The sequence below is a fragment of the Acinonyx jubatus genome, chromosome C2 (genome assembly GCF_027475565.1).
Source record: "Acinonyx jubatus isolate Ajub_Pintada_27869175 chromosome C2, VMU_Ajub_asm_v1.0, whole genome shotgun sequence".
Classification (NCBI taxonomy): domain Eukaryota; kingdom Metazoa; phylum Chordata; class Mammalia; order Carnivora; family Felidae; genus Acinonyx; species Acinonyx jubatus.
The window spans coordinates 74,058,357-74,085,214 of NC_069384.1; the positions used below are offsets into that span (position 1 = coordinate 74,058,357).

Genomic DNA, 26,858 nt, shown 5'->3' on the forward strand with positions numbered 1-26,858 from the left:
TCTTGGGTTCTAATCTCAGTTCTGCCACTTGCTAGCTGTGTGACATAGTACACACAGAAGGTTCCTGAAACCTTCTAAGCCTGAGCTATACATGTGCAAAACAGGAAAAATAACACATAGCTTGCCATCATCAGATCTGTGGAAAGGTCTTAAAATATACAAAAACAATATAAATAACAGTAAATTCAAACTATGCTTGGTGAATAGATATACCAGGGTATCCTTGGAAATGACACTTAAATTTCACCATATTCAGCCAGAGAAATGGCTTAATATATACATAATATTCCTATTTCTGCTTTCCCTATTTTCCTCTTCCATTTTCAATTCAGAGCCAGTTGTCTTATTAATTGTAACATTTACATAGTATAAATATCTGCCACTTAAAAGTGATACTGACAATGCAGTTAAGCCTTTACTGCCTTTTATTAGTCTAATAAATGAAAGCACATCACTAAAAAGAGGCCACAAATATAAAGGATTTCAGGGACTTTGCCCTAAGGGGAAATCAGACAATGCATTTGGGAAAAGGTAATTCTGACTTGGTCCTCTATAAAATGCTAAATTTCTGCACAAAATCTTAGAACACAAGTGTTTACAGGACTCTTGGTGACAAGAAAAGCGATAGTAAATGCGCCTTAGCACTAAAATTCCTGTATCCATGGAAACCTGTGAAGTTCTGTAAGCACACACGCATGCAGCCTACGTATTTATTGAAGGGCTGAGGAAGCGATCAGTAGGTTACTACGCTGTGAAAAGCTGACAGATTGCTGGGAGCCGCTCAGAACACGCGTGGATGTTTTTCTCTTGCTAAACGTAATTACGGTAAAATGCAGAATCTCAGACATTATGGACAAAAAACGTGTTTATATATGTATAAACATATATATTTATATTTCTGTCTCTCAGAATACAGTGTCCTTAAATCAGATATTTGACCAGAAAAGACTTGAGAAACCATTAGCATTTCCCTCCCCCACTCCACGTTTTTGGCTACATTCAGAAAGTCTCTAGATTTTCCATGTGTGCACATTCAGATATTTCTTGATTGGTGGGAGAAAATGTTACAAGCTTTTATCAGACTGACTATTCCTGGGAATTTGAATGCGTTCCTGGTCAATGCTTCCAAATGTATAAGTGCTTCAAAAGCAAAGAGCATAAAAATATCAGAAGGGAAGAATCATCTAAAGGTATTTGAAGTGTTTACATAAACAAAGACCAATATTCTAATAAAATAAAAGCAAGTTTTGCTATTTATAAAGGCATATTTACAGTGTTCTATTTTTGAAAACATCCATATCATCTCATTTGGTCCTTACATCAACCTTGATGGGTTATTATTAGCCCCTATTTCCTCTTCACTGCCAAGTCCTGGATTCTTTCTCGAATAGTATTCTAGATTTTAATGACTTAGTAATGGTCTGTGTTTTTGTTGAAATGCATTGAAACAGGTAACATTATTGAGGGTTTTTTTTAAATGTTTATTTATTTTTGAGAGAGCACAAGTAGGGGAGGAGCAGACAGAGGGGAACAGAAGATCCAAAGCTGGCTCTCTGCTGACAGGCTAACAGTAGCAAGCCCCATGTGGGGTTCAAACTCATGAACCCACGAGAACATGGCCTGAGCCAAAGTCGGACCCTCAACCAACTGAGCCACCAAGGTGCCCCGCATTACTGACTTCTTAAAAAGACTTTGTGTTTTATCCTTTGTGTTTCATCACGGAAGTTTTCTCTTTTAAAATATTTTCATGTTTAGCTCTCTGAAAATGTGCTGTCCAGTGTGGTAGCTTTCAGCCCCATGCAACCGCTGGGCATTTATAATGTGGTTTGTCTCATTGTGAAATGATAATATTTGAATATATTCAGTGAAACTAAGTATGTGACTTTAATTCACCTGTTTCTTTGTACTTTTTTAATATGCTTACAAAAATATTTAAAATTACTTATGTGGCTAGCATTATATTTCTACTGGATGGCTCTGCTCTAATGAAGCTATCCACAGTCTCCACAAGGGATCTGTTTCTCATCATTTCCTGTACACCATATTGGCTCAGTCTTGCAATTGGCCCGCCACACTTTTCACCAGAATAAAGAAATTAACAGCACTGATTCTTTCCTAAAAAAAAAAAAAAGCTTTACATTATCCTTCTTTTTCCGGGCCAGATTTCTATCCTTTTCTCCAATCCAAATCTCCATGGCAAAATCCCAGTAAGTAAATCGACCCCGTTCTTTATCTTGGCTTCCAGAGAGGCAATGAGGCAGAGCACCCGCGCTGTGAGACCCGGTAAACCATGCAGGATACACAGTTTGCCAGGGAAAGAACACTGGATTCGAGACAAAGCCTGTTAAATATCTAGGAATTGGCTTTGCCACTTCCAACTATAATGGAAAAATAGCTGAAGCCATTTTGTATTACTATCTTCTTCTTTTGCTGTAAACTGAACTCAGATTACAACCTGAGTTACAATATCGATATTCAACTGGCTGTGTGACTTTTGTCAAATCATCTAAGCTCTCTGGGCTTTCAGTTTTCTTTCAGTCTATTCTATTTGTAATGGACTTCAATAATTAAGCAAATTTTATAGATAAATCCTTGTCTAAGAGTTTACAGTGGTTCAGGACTGTAATGACTCGGTTTGAACTTGTAAAACTGGGAAGAAAAGAACATATGAAGAAATAGTAGTTTTGCTTCCAGCTACATCAGGAATACTTTCAAAGAGTTTCAGCTGCAAGTAAGAGAACACCATATTAAAAAGTGGCTTAAATATAAGTACTATGTTGCTTTCCTGCACAAAACCTTCCCAAGATTTATGTCCTTCAGAATGAAATCTAAAATCCTTACCTTAGTTTCCTAGCCTCTAAATGATCTAGATGCCAGCCATCTCTTAGTTCATTCCTCCATTTTCTCTGTTGCTCACTCAGTTCTGGCCTCTCTGGTCTTCCTGCTGCTCAGGGCCTTTGCATAGGCTATTCCCTCTTCCTGAAGCACTCCTTCCTATGCCCCAAATATCTGCATAACTACCTCCCTTGCTTCCTTTGGGTATCTCAAATGTCACTTTATCAGACCTTCCTTTATCAACCTATCTAAAATTTCACCCCCATCACTCTCCAGATCCCTTATTCTTCTTAACATTTTACAGCTCTTAACTTCAGCTGACATGTATTTAATATTGGCTGCCTTTCCTCCTACTAAAATGTAAGTTCCCTGTAAACAGGGATTTTGTTTATTTCATATATGTGAACAAATGAATCCCAGCACTAGTACAGTGCCTGGCGCGCGCACACACACACACACACACACACACACACACACAAGCATCCAATAAATGGTGGTTGAAGGAATACTTCAGCAACTGAATGATATTAAGTTCCTCTGTCAGTGATCTTGAAATCCCCTTGGTGTTCTCCTCCTTGCTGCAAGATGGCTGCAGCTGCTCCAACCATCATGTCATCACACAACGACCTTGAGAAGTAGGTAGAAGTAGGGACAGTACCTTTTTCTTTCTGTACTTCTTTCTTAACATGGAGACAAGTACCTCCTCTAGAATCTTCCAGTAGACTACCTTCAACTTTTACTGACTAGAATTGGGTCAAGGGCTACCACAATCTACAGTACTTGAGAAATACTGAGAAACTATTTGGCGTTTTTAGCCTTCAGAGAGAGAGAGAGAGAGAGAGAGAGAGAGAGAGAGACAGGCAAGGGAGAACAGTATGATTAATAAAATCACCAGGCCAATAAAATGGCATGCTTAGTACATCCTGCTCATATCACATGGTTGACTGATAAACCATGAGATCCAGAGGCAATCAATAGAGTACTTTCACCGTGTCTTGCTCCTGCTTTCCCCACCTTTCACATCTTGAAAGTGTAGCCATTTATAAGACTTATCTTTCCATTTTAATCACTGTTTCATTAACAACATTTATAAATCATTATGGGGAAAAACACTTATGTAATTCTACTGAGAAAAATACTTATGTAATGATGGGTGAGTACACCAAGGAGAGAACTGGGTAGACAGATGAAGGAAAATGGTCAAAGGCAGGCATACCTCAGAACAGGATGAAAGAAGAAAAGCTGAGAAAAAGTCATTGTGCTGAGGGACTGACACAGCTGTTTGCTAATGGGGCTGGAGGGAGGGATTTTCTGGGGTGAGGACAGGAGCCAGAGGGGATAATTTCCTACTCGATTTCACTTCCCTTGATCCATGCTTTGCAAAAGAACCAAGACTGGCTTTTTGCATAATGTTGTAAATCGTACACTCAGAATGTTCCATAGGAATTTATTTTTCTTCTCAAATAGCTTACCAAAGCCTGGTTCTGGGAAGGTTGATGCTGTGGCCTGGGACAGTATACTCCTAGTTCGAAGGGAATGTGGAAGAGACACTAAGATTGCCATACTCGAATAAACTCCCCTCTTCACATCTTTCATGAGGTATTAGTGGCTTAATATCTCAACCACAGAGTGAAGAAGTGTAGTTTTGAAGTCTGGGGCAGTAGATGAGAAAGCCACATGTACAGGACTCCAGGTCAGGAGAGAGGAGATCAGGAGAGCCTCCCTACCTTTTAATCTCAATCATTCTGTGCCACGGGACTCCAGTTCTCTGGCACAGAAGAGAATAATGGCTCAGAGTCCCAGAGCCCTAAAATCAGAATGTCTGAAAGCATAGAAGATTCCAGCACTAGCAGACTCACACGTAAACCCCGCCTGATGTGATCGCTCAGACAGTGTGTGATCCTGCTGTTTCCTTCTGTAGCCTTTCAAGGAGGAAGAAGAGCTTTTCACGTTCTTTGTCATGACATTTAGGATGACATGTGAGGCAGACATTTTAAAATAAACGACATTTAAATGCTTAGCCACTTAGATATCTTTTGCAACAAAGCGTGGATGAGAAACAGGTAAAATAGAATTAATGAAAATCACCCCTGGCTGTGAAATCTTTTGTCACGTGTGACATCTGGGATAAGGACACAGACTGGTTGCCCTTTGTTCACACATAGTGCATCTTAACATCAAATTGGCACTTTCTCCAATCTGTTAAAAAAGGGCTTTCAGTTGAGTTATCAAAAAAAGAAAATCAAAAGAGATTGGACAATAAAGGTGAACACGTTGCCCTTGAGATAATTGATTCTCCACCAATTTCTAGTGCTTGTCATGTACGGACCTTTGACCAGGATGTGCTGTGAGAAGTTGGAAGAACCAGATGCCTGGCTTCATACTGCAGCGCTGCCGTGCATAGCACTGTGACTGGGGCAGGTTCCTTCACCTCCCTGTACCCCAATTTTCCTATTTGCTATGAAAACCTATCCTCTAGGTTAATGGGAGGATTAAACAAATTAGTAAATAATAAATACTTAGAGTAATGCTTGGCAAATGCTATATAGATTTAGTTATTGTTGTTGTTGCCCAAAGTAGATTAAGTGGTCAGTGAGTGGACACTTGAATGAACACTGTGGAAACAAAACTTTGGCAATGTCGATTTGAGGACATAGAAAAAATGTAGATATTTTCTTTCTAAGTAAAAGAGGATAGGAAACCCCGTCAGTAAGACATTGTAGAATGCGATTTATCTCAAAATATATAAAAGGCATTGCCTTACGGGGCACCTGGGTGGCTCAGTCAGTTAAGTGTCCGACTTCGGCTCAGGTCATGATCTCACAGCTCATGAGTTCAAGCACCGCATCAGGTTCTGTGCTAACAGCTCAGAGCCTGGAGCCTGCTTCCAATTCTGTGTCTCCTTCTCTCTCTGCCCCTCTCCCACTCACATATGAGTGCTCTTTCTCTCTCTCCCAGTTTCTCAAAAATAAGTAAACATAAAAAAAAAATCAGACATTGCCTTGCATAAAACAGATCACAGATGCCCACTTCTGTCTTGTTTGGACTGTACATAAAACTCAACTCATCACTAAACTGGCCGGAAAATTTAGCCAGAAATCAGTCATTCAGTCCAGGACACTAAATCATTGAAACCAAGATTTTTACTCAGCTGATCTTATTTCTTTCTCTGCTCAAACTGATTGATTCAATTGGACCATAGAACCAGTTGAACAGGTATCTTCTATCTCCTAGGCTGCTTAAAGCAGCCCTTTTTTCTTTTCTCCTCCACCTCCTCCTCTTCCTAACAAGTAACTAACCTTTACTCTTCTCAGGGCCATCTGAAGCACAGCTTCTTAATGTTAAACTTTGAGTAGGGATTCTCTGCAGCTTATTGCTATAAGAAGTCTTAAGGATCCTTCTGCTACTGATTCTCAATATCTGTCTTACCCAGCTAATACTGTCAGTTTGGAGGCCAGAGCCTAGGATTTTGCATATAAAGCACAGTGAGGTTATTTGCAGTAAATTGGCCCATGAGGGCCCAGGGACATGGACATACCTGAGAGTGCTCTGGCTTGTGGCATGGCAGCTGCAAAGCAGTTCCCTCCATGTGCACTTGAGTGACTGCGTAGTGCATGGCCCAGTGCTCTTTGCACTGATATTTAATGGTCTGTCATGAATATCCAGGTTAACCATTGTAGATAACTCACTGACTGGTTTGAAAGAGCACTGGTATCTCCAGGGTGCCTGGAAACTACTGAAAAAAATACATAAACAAGTAGAAGCAAATTTAAGGGAAAGGAAATACAAAAAGAGCTTTGCTACCGAAGAAGCATCCATTTTTTAGAATTGTTTCTAACGCAGATATGATCACGTCCCTCCCCTGATTAAACACTTCTCTACCACCTGTGAGATAAAGTGTAAATTCCCCAGCCCTTCACTTTGGCCTTGCTATTAGATCCCATTACAGCTTTCAGACTTCACCTCCCATTTCCAGCTCTCTTCCCCCGTCTCCTCCCCTGCCACCTCCAGCCCTACACCATATGTTCTAGGCTCCTTTGAACTACTTAAAATTCCCTGACCATGACAGATGTCATCTTGTCTCCATGTCCATTATGCCCTTTTGCCTCCTGTTTCAATGGAAAAAGCTCCTCATATTTCAAGGCCCAGTTCGAATATTACCATTCTGAAAATGAACAGCATTTCCCTCTCTTTTCATTCCACTTTATCGGTAACTTTCTAGAACAATGCTTGTCATAGTGCTTCTCTCTCTTCTGTCGCCTCCTCAGTATCGAAACGGTTGATACTTTTGTGGCCTATTATTCACATTCCTGTCCCTAATGGCTGACTCAGGATTGCAGGTATCGGGTGGTTATATTTAATCATATGGGATTCATTGTTGCAGGAATGAAAAAGGGAACAAGCTCGCCGTTGCTTTATTCTCTGTCTCCCTATGAGCACTTGGCACTTCGCACCTGGGAGTCATTTTGCTAATCACAAGTGCCAATTCACACTGCTCTGTTACCATGTCCCTGTAAGACCTCAGATAGGAATGAAAGGAAGGTGTACCTCGCTAACTCCTAGAGGGCAAATGAAGGATGTTCTATGGCTGCTTCTAACACAAAATTATAATCTGATAAAAACAGCTGCCCCGTCTCACCTGCTGTCACCTGTACTGCTTCAGAAGCCACTTGCAAACTCTGCTTTCTGACAACTCAGAAGCTGTTCAGCAGCCTCCCCGCTGATTTGCTTTCTGGCAGAGCTGAAAAGGCACTGGCTTGCAGTCAGAAGGCCTGAATTCTGGTCTTGGCTCTGCAGCTTGAAATCCATATGATTTAATGTAGGCCACTTAGAGCTGAGTGTTTCCTCGTGTGCAAAACAAGGAAAATGATCCTTTCCCCAGCCCTGCCGAACTTTCTGGATTCTTATGAAGCTCAGAGGCTGTAAAGAATTTGAAATCACTTTCCAAAATAGAAAATTCACCGGGGAGGATAGAGGGTAGTAATACAGCATTATTTATTCCTTAATCCTGGCTGTCTCAGGTTTTCTACAACTGTGTTTTCTTCTGGAAATTAAAATTAAATACAATGTCTAAAGTAGAGGAATCTCTTCAGGAAGATCAAATTAAATGCAATGCTTTAGACATAGTCTGTTTTCCAGATGAAAGACCAACCTCTACCGCCAGTAACCGGGGACATTTAGAAGCTAGTCCCCAAAGTGTATTGACCAGTTGCTACCATTGGTACCATTTATAAGTGAGACCACATGTCTGGACTCTGTTTATCCACATGAGGATTACTGAGCATTGACTATAGGCCAAATAGAAACCACGTTCTAGAAATGTCTGTGCACCTCTCAGAGAGGTGAGTAACTAACCTGCATGGACACTTCTGTTTATATCCCTTGAGCAATGCAATGGCTCTATGTCAGACATAGAATAGGACACATAGTCTTATTCTGCTTAGATTAGGACTAGACATCTATTTTGACTCAAGTCATTAAAAGCCACATGGGTTAAATGACAAAGAAAGCTGTAGTAGAGAATAACAGTGGCTAACATACCTAGAGGGCTCACCCTATACTAGGCACAGTCCTCAGGGATTGTCCTACATTCTCTTCACCCACAACAGTCCTTTGAGGCAAGTTCCCTTGATAGCCCTATTTTACAGTTGAGGAAAATTAACTCCCACATCTACTGAGCATAGACAGAGAATGCGAACCCAACTCTGCCTGACTCGACAGCCTGAGTGCTTGCTTAACTCTCAGTTGGGCCCTGGCCTGTGTGAGGTCTACCAGCAGCTAAAATTCCCAGAGGTTTATTGACAGGGTTATTTGGGTAAAAGAAACCTCAGCTGTACATTTATTCTGTATGGATGATTATCTATTTTTCAGATTGCCATACAGTGGTTAATTGCCTATCCAAAAATCTTTACTTCTTTCTCAGTAAAAGAATCCCACCTTTATTTGAACTGGAAACATGTCCATCTGAAACTTACATTTCCCAGCATCCCCTGATGCTATGTGTAGCTATGTAACTATGTTTTGAGCAATATGATGATAATGGAAGCATTACCCTATTATAATTTTGTGGTATTTCCAGAAAAGGGAGTTCACACCACTGGGAGGTGCACCTTTCTTTCATTTTGCTTTTTTTCTTTCTTTTATGTGTGTTTTGGACAAGGTTGGAGCTCCAGTAGTTGGATTGGATCACCAATGGCTTTGAGGATGAGAGCCATATGCAGAGAGAGAGAAGGTATCTGAGATCCTAATTATTTTTGGAGCATTCATGTCAACACTGGACAACCTCCCCCACCTTCTTTTGCATTAGAAAAAAAAAAAAAATCCCAAGTGTTTAAGTAGATATTATTTTGGTTTCCTCTCATAAGCAGCCAAAACTAATCCTAACTGACATAAAGATTACTTGAATTTTTTTTTGGTTTCATCTCTGTTTCACAGACATGTCACTCTAGATTAGTGTCCCAACTACAGAAAGTTGTGTCATTAATTACATTCACTTTGTTTTATTTTTAATAAAACTCAGAAAAATAAATTTTAAGTAGAAAAAATGTTGAGTTTATTGATTAAAATGAAATCTGGAGATTTCAGAGTTTTTTTCTAGCTTTAATTAAAATAAACTAGCCAAGAGCATTTGGATTTGAATTGAACAAAAAGAAAGGGAAGCAACCTTTTTTTTTCGTCTTTATTGCTCTCCAAGATAGGCACATGGTGGGAGATTTGTGTTATTGTAATAAATTACCTGAATCACCCTTGCCGAGCCTGATTGTGTAGATTGATTACTGAAACCAAAATGTCCAACTGGAATTTGTCTGGGCTTGGAATAAATCAATACATTTCTAAAACCCCAGTATATTTCTTAAACACTTTCAACTTTTGTATGTTATAGAACATTGCAAAATATAGTTGACCTTTGAACTGCTTGGGTACACATATATATGGAGTTTTTTTTATAAATATAGTACTATAAATGTATTTTGTCTTCTTTATGATTTTCTTACAACATTTTCTTTTCTCTGGTTTACTTTATTGTAAGAATATAGTATCTAATACATATAACATACAAAATATGCATTAATTGACTGCTTATGTTATCAGTCAACTTCTAGTCAACAGTGAGGCTATTAGTAGTTAAATTCTGAGGCCGTCAAAAGTTATATGCATGGGAGGTTGGTGGCCCTACCCCCTAATTGTTTAAGGATCAACCGTATATTCATTAAAAAGTGCTCTGAGAAGGTAGACTTCTGGTGTGACAACATGAGTAGCTATAGCGATACACTTCCCAGTGAAATTTGTAAACATTATTAAAAAACAAAAAAACTAAATCTTCTGTAAGTGATTGTAAGGAAAAACAAGAAATGAAGAACTATCTATTCAAGAATATCTATGAAAATTCAGTAACAAAGGTGAGAGTCTGTGGTATTTGAATCACATTTAGGCAGATTGCTTCTTGCCACAAATTCCAATTGTTTTTAAATTTCTAAATTCTATTCACCTTTGGCCTATTTCATTTCCTTCCTTTGACTTGGATACAAGAATCTGAGAGCTTAATAAATGTAATGTTCAAATGTAGTAAGCCCCTTTGAGGTAAACTTCTGAGTATCATGACCAACTGTGGTAAGCAACTAAACAGTAACAACCATCATCCCTATCAGTACATCATCATTGTCACCTCCACCACCACTCATGTTCTTGATGCCTCATCTTTGCCTTCTTATATCTAGTACTTTCTGGTATTTTAATCTGAATTAATTTTTAGCTGCTCCATGGTATTTGTGTTTGCATATTCATCCATGTGAGTGCTTATGTTAACTTTCTGTGTGTGTGTGTGTGTGTAAACTGAAAGCTTCCTAAATTCTTTAAAGAAGTAGTTAAATACGGTTAAATAACATCACTGTGGAATACTACAGAGGCCTGTGATTAATTACCAAAAGTTATAATAACTTTACTAAGGAGCTCACATGTGTTCTTACCCCTTATAGCTGTCAAGTGTAATAGCTGCAAATATCCCCCTTTCTGTTCCTTTTATTCCCAGATGATTGTGTTAGGTGTATCTATTAGGCCTTGGAGTGATTTCCAATTTCCTGTTAAAAGGAGAAAAGTAGATAAGAGGAAAGTTTATAGCCATACAGTCTTACCTCAAAAAAGCAAGAAAAAGCCTCAAAAACCTAATCTTACACTAAAAGGAGCTAGAAAAAGAAAACAAATGAAGCCTAAAGCCAGCAGAAGGAAGGAAATAATAAAGATTGGAGCAGAAATAAATGATACAGAAACTAAATAAACAATAGAAGAAATCAATGAAACTAGGAACTGGCTTTTTGAAAAAAATCTATAAAATTGATAAACCTTTAGCCAAACTTATCAAAAAAAAAAGCACTCAAATAAATAAAATCACAAATGAGAGGGGACAAACAACCAATACTACAGAAATACAAACAAGTATAAGAGAATATTATGAAAAACTATATGCCAACAAATTGGACACCCAGAAGAAATGGATAAATTCCTAGAGACATATAAACAACCAAAACTGAAACAGGAAGAAATAGAAAATTTGAAGAGACTGATAACCAGCAAAGGAACTGAAACAACATTAAAAAAAAAATCTCCCAACAAACAAAATTCCAGGGCCAGATGGATTCACAGGCAAATTCTACCAGACATTTAAAGAAGAGTTAATATCTATTCTTCTCCAGCTATTCCAAAAAAAAAAAAAAGAAAAATAGAAAAGTAAAGAAAACTTCCAAATTTATTCTATGAGGCCAGCATAAAGACCAGATAAAGACCACTAAAAGAGAGATCTATAGGCCAACATCCTTGATAAGCATAGATGCAAAAATCTTCAACAAAATACTAGCAAACTGGATCCAACGATACATTAAAAAAATCATTTATCATGATCTCACGGGATTTATACCTGGGCTGCAAGAGTGGTTCAATATTTGCAAACAATCAATGCGATACATCACATCAATAAGAGAAAGGATAAGAACCATATGATCATTTCAATACATGCAGAAAAAGCATTTGATAAAGTACAACATCCATTCACGATAAAAACCCTCAACAAAGTAGATTTAGAGGGAACATACCTGAATATAATAAAGGCCATATATGAAAAACCCACAGCTCACATCATCATTAATGGGGAAAAACTGAGAGCTTTTCCCCTAAGGTAAGGAACAAGATGTTCCTCTCAACAAGTGCAACAAGATGTGCATTCTCACCACTTTTATTCAACATAGCACTGGAAGTTCTAGCCACAGCAATCAGACAACAGAAAGAAATAAAAGACATCAAAATCAGTAAGGAAGAAGAAAAACTTTACTATTTACAGATGACTTGATACTATATATGGAAAACCCAAAAGACTCCACCAAAAAACTGCTAGAGATGATCAACAAATTCACTAAAGTCATGGGATGCAAAATCAATGTATAGAAATATGTTGCATGTTTATACACTGATAATGAAGCAGCAGAAAGAGAAATTAAGAAAACAATCCCATTTACAACGTGCCCAAAATAAGATACGTGGGAATAAACCTAACCAAAGAGATAAAAGATCTATACTCTAAAAACTATAAAACACTGATGAAATAAATTGAACATGGCACAAAGAAATGGAAAGACATTTAATGCTTATGGATTAGAAGAACAGATATTGTTAAAATGTGTATACTACCCAAAGCAATCTACACATTTAATGCAATCCCTATCAAAATGCCAACATCATTTTTTCACAGAACTAGAACAAACAATTCTAAAGTTTGTATGGAATCACAAAGACCCCAAATAGCCAAAGCAATCTTGAAAAAGAAAAGTGAAGTTGGAGGCATCATAATTCCAGACTTTAGGTTATATTACAAAGCTGTAGTAATCAAAAGAAGTTGATACTGGCAAAAAAAACAAAAACAAAAACAAAAACAAAAAACAAAAAACACATATATCAATGGAACAGAACAGAAAACTCAGAAATAAACCCACAACAATACAGTCAATTAATCTTCAAGAAAGCAGGGAAATGTATCCAATGGAAAAAGGCAATCTCTTTAACCAATGATGTAGGGAAAATTTGATGGCTACATGGAAAAGAAAGAACCTGGACCACTTTCTTACACCAAAATAATTTCAAAATGGATCAAGGACCTAAATGTGAGACCTAAAACCATAAAAAATCCAAAAGAAAACACAAGAAGTAATTTCTTTGACATAGGCCATAGCAACTTCTTTCTAGATACATCTCCTGAGGCAAGGGAAACAAAGGCAAAAATGAACTATTTGGGACTACATCAAAATAAAAAACTTCTGCACAGTGAAGGAAACAATCAACAAAGCTAAAACACAATCTGCAGAATGAGAGAAGGTATTTGCCAATGACACATCTGATAAAGACTTAGTATCCAAAATATATAAAGACTTATACAACTCCACACCAAAAAAACAACTCATCCAATTAAAAATGGACAGAAGAATAGACATTTCTCTGCAGAAGACATAAAGATGGCCAACAGACACATGAAAAGATGCTCATCACTCATCATCAGGGAAATGCAAATCAAAACTACAATGAGATACCACCTCACATACCTATCAGTATGGCTAAAATCAACAACACAAAGAACAACAGGTGTTGGCGAAGATGTGGAGGAAAAAGGAACCCTCATGCACTGTTGATGGCAATGCAAACTGACACAACCACTGTGAAAAACAGTATGGAATTTCCTCAAAAAGTTAAAAATAGAATTACTCTAGGCTCTAGCAATCGCACTACTAGGTATTTACACAAATAACACGAAAACACAAATTCAAAGGGATACATGCACCCCTAAGTTTATAGCAGTGTTATTTACAATAGCCAAGATATGGAAGGAGCCCAGGTGTCCATTGACTGGTGAATGGGTAAATTAGATGTGGTGTGTATATACAGTGGAATATTACTCAGCCGCAAAAAAGAGTGAAATCTTGCCATTTTCAACGACATAGATGGAACTTGAGAGTGTAATGCTAAGTGAACAAGTATTCAGGGAGAGGAAAATACTATACGATTTCACTCATGTGAAATTTAATAAACAGAACAAGCAAAGGGAAGAGAAAGAAAAAGAGAGAGAGAGAAATCAAGAAACAGACTAACTACAGAGAACAAACTGATGGTAACCAGAGGGGAGATGGGTAGAAAAATGAATGAAAATAGGTGATGGGGATTAAGGAGTGCACCTGCTGGAATGAGCCCAGGTAATGCATGGAAGTGTTCAATCACCATATTGTTCAAATGAAACTAATATAAAACTGTATGTTAACCAACTGGAATTAAAAAAAAAATAAGATAAAAAAGGAGAAAAGTAAACAATTAATTTGCCCCTTATTAGATATGTGAAATTTAGGTGAGTTAGGATTGTCCACTTTGGAATATGGCACCAAAGAGACCAGTCCTGGTCTACGTAAATTATCAAAGTACATATGCATTTGTATGTGTATGTGTATGTGTATGTGTATGTGTATGTGTATGTATATTCTGGGCCTTCCTTACCTAGTGGCTTTTATATATACATATATATATTTATTTATATAAATAAATGTATATAATAAGTATTTGTATAAATAAATATATAAATTTATATATATGTTATATATAATATATATTAATATATAACATATTAATATATATTATATTATGTAATATAAATTATATTATAAATTATATAGATATATAATTATTTACATATTATATATTTATATATTATATATAATATATACATATATATAATATATATTCCTTATATATATTCTATATATTCCTTATATATATTCCTTATATATATGTTCCTTATATATATGTTCCATATATACATATTCCTTATATATATGTTCCATATATACATATTCCATATATATATGTTCCCTATATATATTCCATATATATATATATTCCCTATATATATTCCATATATATATATATTCCCTATATATATTCCATATATATATATGTTCCCTATATATATTCCATATATATGTTCCCTATATATATTCCATATATATATTCCCTATATATATTCCATATATATATTCCCTATATATATTCCTTATATATATTCCATAGATATATTCCTTATATATATTCCATAGATATATTCCATATATATATATTCCATGTATGTGTATATATATATATATATATATATATATACATATATATATATATATATATATATACATATATATATATATGCCACTAGTTAAAGAAGGCCTAAAATTTCTTAGGACAAAGGATAAAGGTTAAAACTGTTTTATTCTAGTCACCTGATAATAGTCCCTCCTTCCTTCCCCTTATTTTCCAAAACAAACAAATATAATGAATACTTTGATTCCCAAATAATTGAAAGTTACCATTAGATTAGTTTTTTTAAACAGGATCTTGTTGTACCTGAATACCAGTGAACCCCTAACTTAGGTATCTGAATATTTTCTATTTTCATAACTCAGTTAAGTATGACTAATTTCACATTGAACTAATCATTAAAGCAAAGCTCATTAAAATGGTGATGTAAAAAATGTTTTGTTTTGATTGCTTTTGAACAGTAGGAAAAATTAAATTTATTCATTAAATACTCAAAAGAGTAGGTGGTATGAACATTTTCATGAAGAAACTCAACCAACCTTAATACGCCAAAATAAATGACTCTACTTAATAAATATCAGTTATCTTTTATAGGAAGGTTAAAAAGGAAAGCATTCCGTTTTAAAGAGTAATGGATGTTGCATTTTACTAAACTAAAATAGTGTACTAATGAGTAATAATTGACACTATTATTCTGTTAGTTGTAACTGAAGAATAATAACAAAGAAGTACCTTACATAAAAAAAGTAGTTTTTACTTCTTTGATTCCCAAATAGTAATATTTTTACTTTCAATTATATTGTAAGAAGAAATAGAGAAGACATTGTTCTATCCTATTTAGATTTAGAAATATGAAGCTAGAGGGGCACCTGAGTGGCTCAGTGGGTTGAGCGGCTGACTTCAGCTCAGGTCGTGATCAGGAGGTTAGTGAATTTGTATCCCATGTAGGGCTCTGTGCTGACAGAGCCTGGAGCCTGCTTCGGATTCTGTGTCTCCCTCTCTCTCTGACCCTCTGCCACTCGCGCTCTGTCTCTCTCTCTCTCTCTCTCAAAAATAAATAAATGTTAAAAAAAATTAAAGAAAGGAAGAGAAAAAAGAAATATGAACTAGAAGTTATGTACCTTTAACTTTAAAAGTTAAAGTGATGTATGTACTATGAATCATCCAGGTGTTGTTTCATTATGATTTGCTACTTTTCTTGAACAAATCAATTAAATGTTTGGAACCCTGGATTTTTATTTGAAAGACTGAGACTAAACATGTTGAACAAACTCTCCGAATTGTTTTTAAAATGTTGCAGCAATTCTAAATGGCTTCTTTTTGAGTTAGAAGGAAAAATAATGTTTGTTTTTTTTAAATTTGACCTTAATCACTTCTATGTCCTAGGGAAATTGCAGAATTTAACTGAGAGGAATAAATCACTTTTTCATATGGAAAACACATTAATGGATCTTTAGTTACAAAAGGAGGCCCCAGGCTAGACTTGGGACAAAAAGGCAGTAATAAAGTAAAATAAAGGCAGTAATAAAGTAAAAATAAAAGTAAAATAAAGTAAAAGCAAGGGTTTTCCACTGGTGGTGGTAGAATAGGGTGGGGCTGGTACTGGAGGAAATTAATCCCCTGATGAAAGGCACAGCTGAAGAATTTTAGAATGACAATGACCAATAGTCAAATTTAGGCAGGATTTATTCTAGCCAAACCTTCAATGGAAGTTGGTTATGGGGAGAATATTCCATTTGTTGTTCTTTGGGGAGCAAATGAGATGGGACTAGGTCATGTTTTGGGAACAAAGGAAGCCACAGAGGCTGGAGAATATGGAAGGAAACATTTAAGGTATAGAAAATCGAATGGGAGCAAGAGTTTAGAGTGGTGGATAACAGACAAGCCCCAGGAATCCTTTGCAGGACTTCTTGCAATCACATGAGATTGTGCCAACTTTTTTTTTTTTTTTTTGAAGGGATGAGGAGAAAATAATACTAATGAATACTAATGAATAACACTAATAATACTAGTGAATACTAATGAATAATACTAATGGATAGCAACAAGAGCTACAATGACTGAGTGCTTGAAATATGGCAGATACCCTTCTAAGTTCTTTTCAAATATAATCTGATTACATTCTTCAGCAACCCTGTGGAGATTGGTAATTATCCCCTTTTACAGAGGAATAAATTGTGCACATAGATGTATGGGGAGACAACTCTCCATGGGTCTCTCATGTTCCTGTACATCTTGTGAACAGAGGAAGTGGCTGCCATTTTTCCAGGCTGTCTTTTAAAGGACGTTTGTATAGCAAACAGGCTTGGAAAATAGGGATAGTGTATCCCTCAAGTGCAAAGGCAGGTTTGTTTTCGCCCAGTTTAACATAGGTAACTCCCCTTTCAGGGCAAAGGCTAGGCAGGCTTATTGCCCCTTATAAAACATTTGGGTTTTCTACACTCAAGCTTGCTCTCCTGTAACAACCCATAGCACATGCAAGCATCTCTTATACTCTTTGCATCACCCCATAAGGACTGGGTCTCAGGACCTGGCACAAAAGCTGAGGCTCTGGCTACTGCTATTGCTGAGAGTAATGAAGTCCTTTGTCTCTGACTCATGAGTCTCATGTGTTCTACTAGAATCCAAGAAATGGTCCCAGACTAACTTGTTAGCTTGCAAGTAGGTAAATTCTCAGGCTCCTCATAATTCTAATACGAGATTAACAGCATATCCAAGGCCTCTCAGCTAAAAAGTAGGGGAGCCAGAAAGGGGTCCCGCCCAGGAAGTTCTATTCCCTAGTATGTGCTTTCTCCCACCATGCTGTAGTAAAGAAATGGCTGGCCTAAATGGCCCAGAAGAGAGAAGGATACAACTCAACTATGTGTTATATAAGAGTTCATAAAATACATATGGATCCTTAATAAGTCAATCCAGCTTTGTATGTACAGGTTGCTTCCATTTTGATTATGTTCAAATTCAGAGTGAACAAGATGTATACAAAATCATTGGCACAACTGAAATGTCAGACAGAAATGCTCTCCATCCTGTTCTAATTCTTACAAACTTCCAATTCTCTACTTTCATAATTCTTCAAAGAGATAATTTAGAATACTGTACTTTGCATGAAGCCATTCTTATTCTTCTGTAAAAAATAATGTTACGTTTCTCTGAAGTGAGAGGAGAATTTTACATTTCTTTCTAGAATCAATATGGCAGAGTGCTGAAGAGCAGGGGCTCTGGAGCCAGACTGCCCTGATCCTAATCTTGGCTCTGCCACTTCTTAGCTATATAACCTTAGGCGATTCACTTAAGCCGGTCAGCCTCAAATTCTTCACCAGTAAAATGGTGATAATCTTGACAACAATTCACAATTACAGTCATGATAAAGTGAATACATCTCTGTGTTAGTACATCCCCAAAGTTTTGGAAAAACAACACAGATTTTCTGTGAAGACACTTTGTCTTCTTTTTTTGGCTTTTGCCACCCATAATATAAAGGCCCTGTGTTATGAAACCAAATGAGTTCATCTACTTAAAGCACTTTGAATGTTACCTGACACATCATTAAGTTCTCACAAAGTGTCTGCTATCATTATCTATCTCTTATGGATCTTTTTAATTCTCCCTGGCTTTACGGCTACTTGTGTGTGTTACTTGAGTGTCTTAGGCTCAACATCCAGTAAGTATCAAGGTAGTCTCATTTATTCTACCAAATGTCAATGACTCTGACCCTCTCCTTTGTTTTAGAAACACAACAGGAAAATCACAGTCAATTGCCCTCAAGGCTGTTGTCATGTTTCCATAATCAGGTCTTGATTAGAAATCATCCCCTTAACCAGCCTGAGCCCGATAGTTCTTCAGTGGTTTCACTTGGAGTTGGAACGCTGCTCCTACCAACACCACTGCCATCACATGGGACCTGGCAGAGTTGGGAAACTACCGTATCCAAGATGGTGGAATGGGAAGAGCTCAGCCATAGAGATCCCTGTTATCACTTTTAGGAAGGGAAAAGGACACTTTTCTGTGATTTTTGGGCACAGGAGAGACCCTTAACAAGTTGGCTTGCATGCCTCAGGTACTGCAGACTTCAGGGAAGCAGTAACTCTTTCCCCTGTGCATATGTATAATGTTAGCAAAACTAGAATAAGATCAGTTCTGTTCACAACAACACATAGTCCTCAGGAATGCCAGTCTCTTTGGACTCTGTTGCTAAGCCTGCTTTCCTGTGATACACTCTTTTTTCCTTTATGTTAAGTTTATTTTCCCCCCAATGGTGCATCTTGTTTCTCTACTATGCAGTGTCAGGCATATATTTCTGAACACAAATGGTAGATGGGGTTCAAGGTTTTTTCCCAAAGAAGCTATCAGCCTTTCTGTAAATCAGTGGATAATAAATGGGTACTTTTAGAAAAGCTGAAATTAAAAAGACTCTCCATACCAAGTGTTGACAAGGATGTGGAGCAACTGGAACTCTCATACATTGCTGGTGAAAATGCAAAATGGCAGAGACATTCTGGAAAACGGTTTGGCAGTTTCTTAAACAATTAAACATCCACCTACATTATGACCCAGTCATTCCACTTCTTCATATAAATGAAAGCGTATGTCCACATAAATAAAGACTTACACATGAATGGTCACAGTTTTATTTTTAATAGCCCCAAACTGGAAACTACCCAAATTTCTAACAACAGATGAATGCATAAACGAATTGTGGTAGATATAGATATAGATATAGATAGATATGCAGATATGTAGATATAGAATCATTGCATTGAATAATTATATAATATTACATATAATAATATAAATATACATATTCAGTAGAATATTACTTAGTGATATTACTTAGTTGATACACACAACAATATAGGTGGATCTCAAAAAAAATTATGCTGAATGACAATAGCCAAAGAAAAAAAATAATCTGATGATTCCATTTTAAATGGAATCTATCTATAAAATCATAGAAAATGCACCTTAATCTATAGCTATGACAGGAAGCAGTCAAGGTTTTCCTGGGTTTGGGGAATGGGGTCAAGGAGTGACAAGAGGGAGGGATTAAAAAAGGCATTAGCAAGTTTACGAAGTTATGAATATGTTCTTCCTCTTGAATATGGTGATGTTTTCATGGATGCCTACACATGTGAAAATGTATCAAATTGTTTCCTGTAAAAATATATAAAGCTATTTTTTAAAGGGATACATAGGGAAAACATGCCAGCTAACCTTTTCCTACAGAAACATCAGAGTTTTCTCTCCTCCTACAGAATCAAAACCATGTTTTAATATCCTTTACTTGATTCTTCTTAACAGACCCGAAGCTAGCTCATTGAGGGGAGACATGGCCTTATTTGCTTTTGTGTTCCCTATAAACCTTAGCACAATATCTTGCAAACATCACAGGTATATACATATAAAATGAATGAAGAATGAAATAACTAGGTGAATAATTATCAACCTTAACAGTCTTCACACAACTGTCATTTATGTGTAGCTCTGTAATTACTATATCCCTCTCTCCATGATAAATTTCTTTTTTTGACAAGGCAATACTTCTCATTCCAGATTATCAGCCAACAAATCTTTGCTTGGGGAAGATCTGCAAGTATAAAGGATGCAATTCATAACAGAATTAAGGAGCACTCTTTGCTTCTCTTCAAACAGAGCACTGAGGTTGCCTCTTACGTGTCTTTTCAGCAGTGTTAAAATTTAGAATTGTAGTTAATACCTAATGGATTCAGTTGATAAAATGTCTACCAACATTCAGGAATCTGAATATGACTGGAAAAGTGTTTGTAAACAAGAGAAAGGCCCTGGACCAGGAGATGTGAGGTGGGGGTTCTAATCCCGAATCCCATACTTACTAGCTGTTTGAACCTGGATAAATAGTTTCACCATTCTTGTGCTTAGTTTTCCAGTCCTACAAGAGGATGAAGTAAAATTGCTCATGGAGCTTTCCTATGCCAACATCCTGTGATTTTGTGAGCCAGGAAGGATCTATTTAGATTGGACCAAGGTTTCCATGAATTCTTTTGGGGAGGGGACAAAATGAGGTGGGCAGTTGAGGGATGATGTACATACAGGAGGAGAGGCTTAAATTTGTGAAAATTTTTCTCCTCTTAGAAAACTCTTGCACTGGGTGGGGCATTCAGGGCCCAATTCTTTGCCACTGAACTGTCTACTTGCAGTCTACTCGTATTGTAATATACCTCCCCCAGAGAACATATAACTCTAGTTTTGTTTTCCATGTATTAGCTGTGGATAAATTGTGTAGTAAGAACTTTAAAATAGCATGGCAGTCTTGTTCGGAAGGAAGTATGAGCCATGCATTTGGCAACTTTTCTGTGCACGTTTCGGGTCCAGGGATACCAAGCAAAGCCCTGGCATATCTATGTTCAATCACTGTCAGAGACTGGAATTGCATTTTCTGCCCCTGATTCTACCTGGCAAGAGTCCTCTTTGTGCCGATGCCTGATGGGATGCAGTCTCCAGAAGAGTGATTGATTGCCAGGTGCAGGCATGATTAAGCCAGCACAACTGTGGATCGCCCCATCCCCACAGTGGAAGAAGAACAGAATGCATTTTCCGCGAGGACACGGTGGCTTTCTTTTGCTCTGTAGCTCATTGCATAAATACACTGGAGTTGAAAATAAATAACAGTCTACGTATATACTGAGTAAACTGGATTCCTTCATGGAAGCAGAAAATGGGGAAAATAGATCAGTTACTATTAGGACTCAGAGTCAAATCCCAATTGTAAGAAATTAAAGCATGATGCTCACTTAAAAAGAGTGCTTTACTAGTGGTGTCTTTCCTATGCTGTGCTTAGTTGCCCAAATAAATGTGATGTGTTGATCTCAGTTTATCCCAAACTTTTGTTCTTGCCTTAAAATGTACTTGTGTTTGGGGAAGAAAATAAAAATAAAAGCAAAGCCATCTCTGCAAGTTTTGAAAAATATTCTAAGTATTTGGTGAAAACTTGAAGAAGGAAAAAAGTAGGATTGAATGGGACACATGGAGCAAAACTTGCTAAAATTTTCTTGACCCATCTGTTCCTCAAAGTTCCACTTGCCTTCTTCCCAAGGGAGACAATTCAAAGTCCCATCTTACCATCTCCAAGGTCAGGATCCCTTAGTGATACGTGGTGCTCTCCAGCCATTCTGGATATGGCACCTTGTGGTTGGGTGACGAATTCCTACCACCATATAGGCTTGGACAGGAAGGCCTGGGCAGGACATCCTAATACAAGTTCCTCTTTGGGATAAAGAAATATGGCTGACTCCAGAGGCAGTGGTCTGTGGCCAGGATGAGATACTGATTGAATGGGTCTTATAAAGAACTCTTGTTCTCTCGTGGAGGAAATTCTTAATAAACCTTGGACCTGCTTTCTGGGAAGAACTCCCTAACATATTGTTTTCCATGCCCCTGGCTTTGCTGTCTGGAAAGTTGGAGGCTCAAAGAGTTCTAGCCAAAGAGTTTTTAAAGCTAGGCTTATCATTTCTCTCTCTCTCTCTCTCTCTCTCTCTTTTTTGTGATGTTTAGTTGTTTATTTTGAGAGGGAGTGTGTGTGCAACTGAACAGGGGAGGGGCAGATAAAGAGGGAGAGAGAGAATCCCAAGCAGGTTCCATGCTGTCAGCAAGGAGTCTGATGTGGGGCTCGATCTCATGAACCCATAAGATCATGACCTGAGCCAAAATCAAGAGTCAAACGCTCAACTGACTGAGCCAGCCAGGTGCCCAGGTGCCCCTGGGGTTATTTCTTTTTAGCAAAGCATTTTCCTCACAAACAATAAGTTTCTTTTTGATCTGTTTGTTGCCTGTCAATTCTATATGCTAAGGACCAAACCCAAAATTCTTCCTTCCAGCTGGCTGTGTTTCTTTACTTCCTAAGAATGTTGCTGAATTTGTTCAAGTTAGAATAGCATTCTAAAACAATAGGCATTGGCAAGAAAGGAACATCTTTAATATGATCTGTGCTACAGGACTGAAATTCTTCATTTGATTAGCCAGAATTTTTATAGAACTTCTTCACTAAAAGCCTTTTTATTTCTTCCTGTTTTTTTTTTTATTTATTTATTTTAAGAGAGAGAGTGTGCAAATGGGGTGAGGGGTATAGTGAGAGAGAGAGAGATGGAGAGAGAGAGAATCCCAGACAGACTCTGTGCACTGTCAATGCAGAGACCAATGCGGGGCTCGATCTCACAAACCATGAGATCACAACCTCAGCTGAAATCAAGAGTCAGATGCTTAACCAACTGGGCCACCCAAATGCCCCCATATTTCTTGCTGTTTAAAGTCCAGAAGCAGTGGGCTTTTCAGACCCAAACTTCTAGATTCCTATCACTGTTATTTGTACTTTCAACCCAGCCAATCCTTGCATGTTTATGTCTTCTTTATGATACCTTGCTAAATGCACTAACACATACAATGCATGTGCAGACATTCTGGCTTTTTCTAACCTGCGGATTTAGAAGACTCTTGTTCTGGCTTCCAAGTTACTGAAGGCGACAATATTACCAAAGTTTCATCGTTGTGTAACATGTGTTTTTGTCTTTCTAGCCTCTGCTGTTTCCTCCCCTGCAGATGTTTGACCACTAAGTCAAATCTAAATATTTTAGGCCTTTGTTATGGCAAAGTCCCACTTCTAGAATCAATTTCTAGTTAGTGATAGAGAAATAATTCAACCTGCCAACAACAGACCCTTTTATACCAATATAGAATAGAGGGGGAAAACATAATTTATTACCTAGGAACCATGGATAGATTTATATGCACACATGGTAGAGAAAAGTGACCACCAAATATGGACAACACTTAACTCAAATTATACAGTAAAGTGGTAGAAAGAGAACTTAAGACTTATTTTATCTCCTTGAGAGACAAGGGGGCTGATGCTTGTGACAGTCTCTGTTCATCTTGTGTGAGGCCTCTGAGCTAATTCTGAAGGTACAGTTTTACATAAGTAGAGGTTATTTGGCTCCTGACCTTAGAAATATCTCTATAGTATAAAATCTGGAGACTGGGCTTAATCCCTAGTGAGATTTATCTTTATTCCAAAGGTTAGAGCAAAAACTCAGATTATCATGTCTCCAAGGAAATACTAAGAAAAGAGAGAAAGAGGGAAGTGGTTTCTCTGCCCTTTATAAATGGAGAAAATAATTTTCATTTACCCTTACATCAGTTAGGGTCATGATAATAAATGGACCTAATGTAAACAGCGGCTCTAAAACAGTGGACGTTTGTTTCTGGTTCACATAATAGTCCAGAGTAGGTGCTCCTGTTCTGCAGATCAGCTGTCTTCCACACAATCATACAAGGACCCATGCTGACAATGCATTCGCCATCTGCAAGTTATGGTTTACAGGATGACCCTGGGGGGTGCCATCCCAGTTAGCCATAAAATGGGAAAATAACATGGAGGAAACACTCCTGTTTCTTAAAAGCCTTTGCCTAGAAACAAGACCAATTTCTTGTGCTCACGTTCCATTGATTCAGTCATATGGGTACATGTACCTGCAACAGTCTGAAAAATGTGGCCACACTCTGCCCAGGAATATTAATTGCTAGAGGAAATTAATTTGGTAAACAGTTATCCACCTGTACCAGAGATTAGACAAAGCACGATGAAATAATAGAAGCTGTTGATAAATTCATTAAAAGACAGTGCATTTTTAAAGTGTCCAGTCAGTGGTGCAACCCCCCAACCCACCTGGCTCACTCCTCCTAGGGTCACAACCTGGTCCCTGTGCTGGTAGCATTATCTCAAGGGACTCTTTTGTGCTCTGCTCCTCTGCTTATTTGGAGGAAGTCCATCTTGGTCTGGATAAACATGGTGCTGAGGGAGTCACTCAAGAGTGCTTTGTCCCACCTGCCCCGAAAGGGTCTGTTCTAAATAAATGGTCTAAGCTCAGAGTTCTTGAGTGCTTAGATCCCTCTGGCCAAGCCTCCTTCTACTTTAATTACCAGCCTCAGTCCATGATCAGGCATTTTATTTCTCTGCCACCCTTTTAGTAGACTTCGTACGTTTGAAAATGCCCACTGCTGGTCTCCAGGCATTCATTTCGTTCTAATGTAAGGGCACTGAGAGCAAGAGCCTTGCCTGTCTTGCCCATGGTAGAGATTTCTCCGTCCCCACTATGGAGGCATCTTGGTTTAGAGATATGTACGGTCCCCAATCTATTCTACCAGTTTCCCATAACTTCCCCCTTTCTCACTTATATTAACTGTATGTCTTTATTCTCCGTATTTTGGTATTTTGTGACATCTGGGACCTTGCTGATCCTCAAGGGACTGCTGTTCCCAGGGTTAGCCAATTCCCTCTCATACCCATAACTTCAAATGCAAACCAACCAACCCAGAGCTCATATCCCCCACCTCCTCCTTTATTGAGCTCTCTCACTCCTGGCCACTGCCCATCTGCCCTAATTACCCAAGGTCCAGGGAATTAGACTTCTCTAGAAAGAGAACCAAAGGATGTATGTGTGTATTAGAGAGGGGAGGGGGAGAGACTTGTTTTATTTTAAGGTATTGCCTCATTTGATTATGGAGGCTTGGTAATCCAAATCTGTAGGCCAGGCTGGCAAGCTGAACCCTTAAGGACGAGCTGCAGTTTGAGTCCAAAAGCAGTGTGTGGGCAAATTCCTTATTATTCGGGGGGGGGGGGGTCAATCTTTCAAGCCTTCAACTGGATAGATGAGGTCCACCCACATTATGGAGAAAAATTTGCTATACTCAAGATCCAGTGATGTAAAAGTTAATCTCACCAAAAAAGAAAGAAGGAAGGAAGGAAAGGAAAGAGGAAAAAAAACCCTCCATAAGAAACATCCAGAATAATGTCTGATCAACTATTTAGGCACAAAGACTCAGCCAAGTTGACACATGAAATTAACTATCACATCCAGGTAACTAAACATCCCCTAAATCCCAGAGCTCACTGAAATTCAAACTAGCCAAGCCTAAGCCTGCTGACCCTCACTCACCTGTTTCTTCTTACAGAAATCACACTAAAATCTCTTGTCTGCATTTTTCCTTCACTCCCTCTGCCTCTTGACTGACCCTGATGCTTCTCCATGTGGTCCTCCTGCATGGCATCCTAACCATTCTGTGCTAGGGATCTAAGAATACAATAAGTCTCCTCTTTCGTGTTTCCATGTGTGTGTTTCTTACCGTATCTGATTAAAACAAATCCCAAGTGTCCCTAAAATATCCCTAAATAAGATGCTCTGGTATTTTTCCTACAGTGAAAGTTTTGTTCCTTGAAAACCATTTCAGATCTGGAATCAAAAATCCTTGTCATTTCTATCACAGGTTAACACCTTTTACCCCTTTCCCTGATGTGCTAGTTCTTGCCCTTGAGACTCATATTTTTAACTAACAATCCAGTGGTATGTGATACCCCAAATATGAGGGAAAAACCATCCACTTCGTGCTTCTCTTTCTCTAAGAAGAGTTACCCTCTGAGGCCTAACCATACTCCTATTTGATCTTGAAGCCATATTGAACCCTCGATCCCCTGCACCTTTCAAATGTAATCAACCGGCTCTTCCGATGGCCTAGCTTTTCTATAAGAAAGAACTTTGTGGAGATGATATTCAGACTTGATCCTCACCCCAAAGTTTATGTTTTAAAAATTCCATTGGGTTGGCAAGGCAGTGTTGGTCATACATTCGAACCTGAATAATTGACCTTCATCAATTCTCTGTATCTCTTTATCCCTTTACAACAACTGAGGATACCTGCTGTTGTCCTTCCACAGTATCTACACCCATGGTTTATAAACTGACTTATGTCTTGATCATTCCTTGCCCACCCCAATCCACCACCTTGCTATCTCTTGGTATGGAAGCTCTTCTGGTTTTCTACTATCCATTTCCACCCCCATAGCGATTGTCTGCTTTTTTAATGCCCTACTACATGCCCTAGGAAGC

At 37.9% G+C, this 26,858-nt stretch overlaps 1 long non-coding RNA gene across 1 annotated transcript; it reads right to left on the bottom strand.

The window, feature by feature from the left end:
• Positions 1 to 5,489: 5,489 nt before the first annotated feature.
• Positions 5,490 to 23,319, bottom strand: LOC128315214 (uncharacterized). Its single transcript, XR_008297742.1, has 4 exons — positions 20,390 to 23,319; positions 10,803 to 10,913; positions 7,475 to 7,755; positions 5,490 to 6,571 (listed from the first exon to the last, which is right to left on the bottom strand). It is a non-coding gene; the product is annotated as an uncharacterized LOC128315214 (long non-coding RNA).
• Positions 23,320 to 26,858: the final 3,539 nt, after the last annotated feature.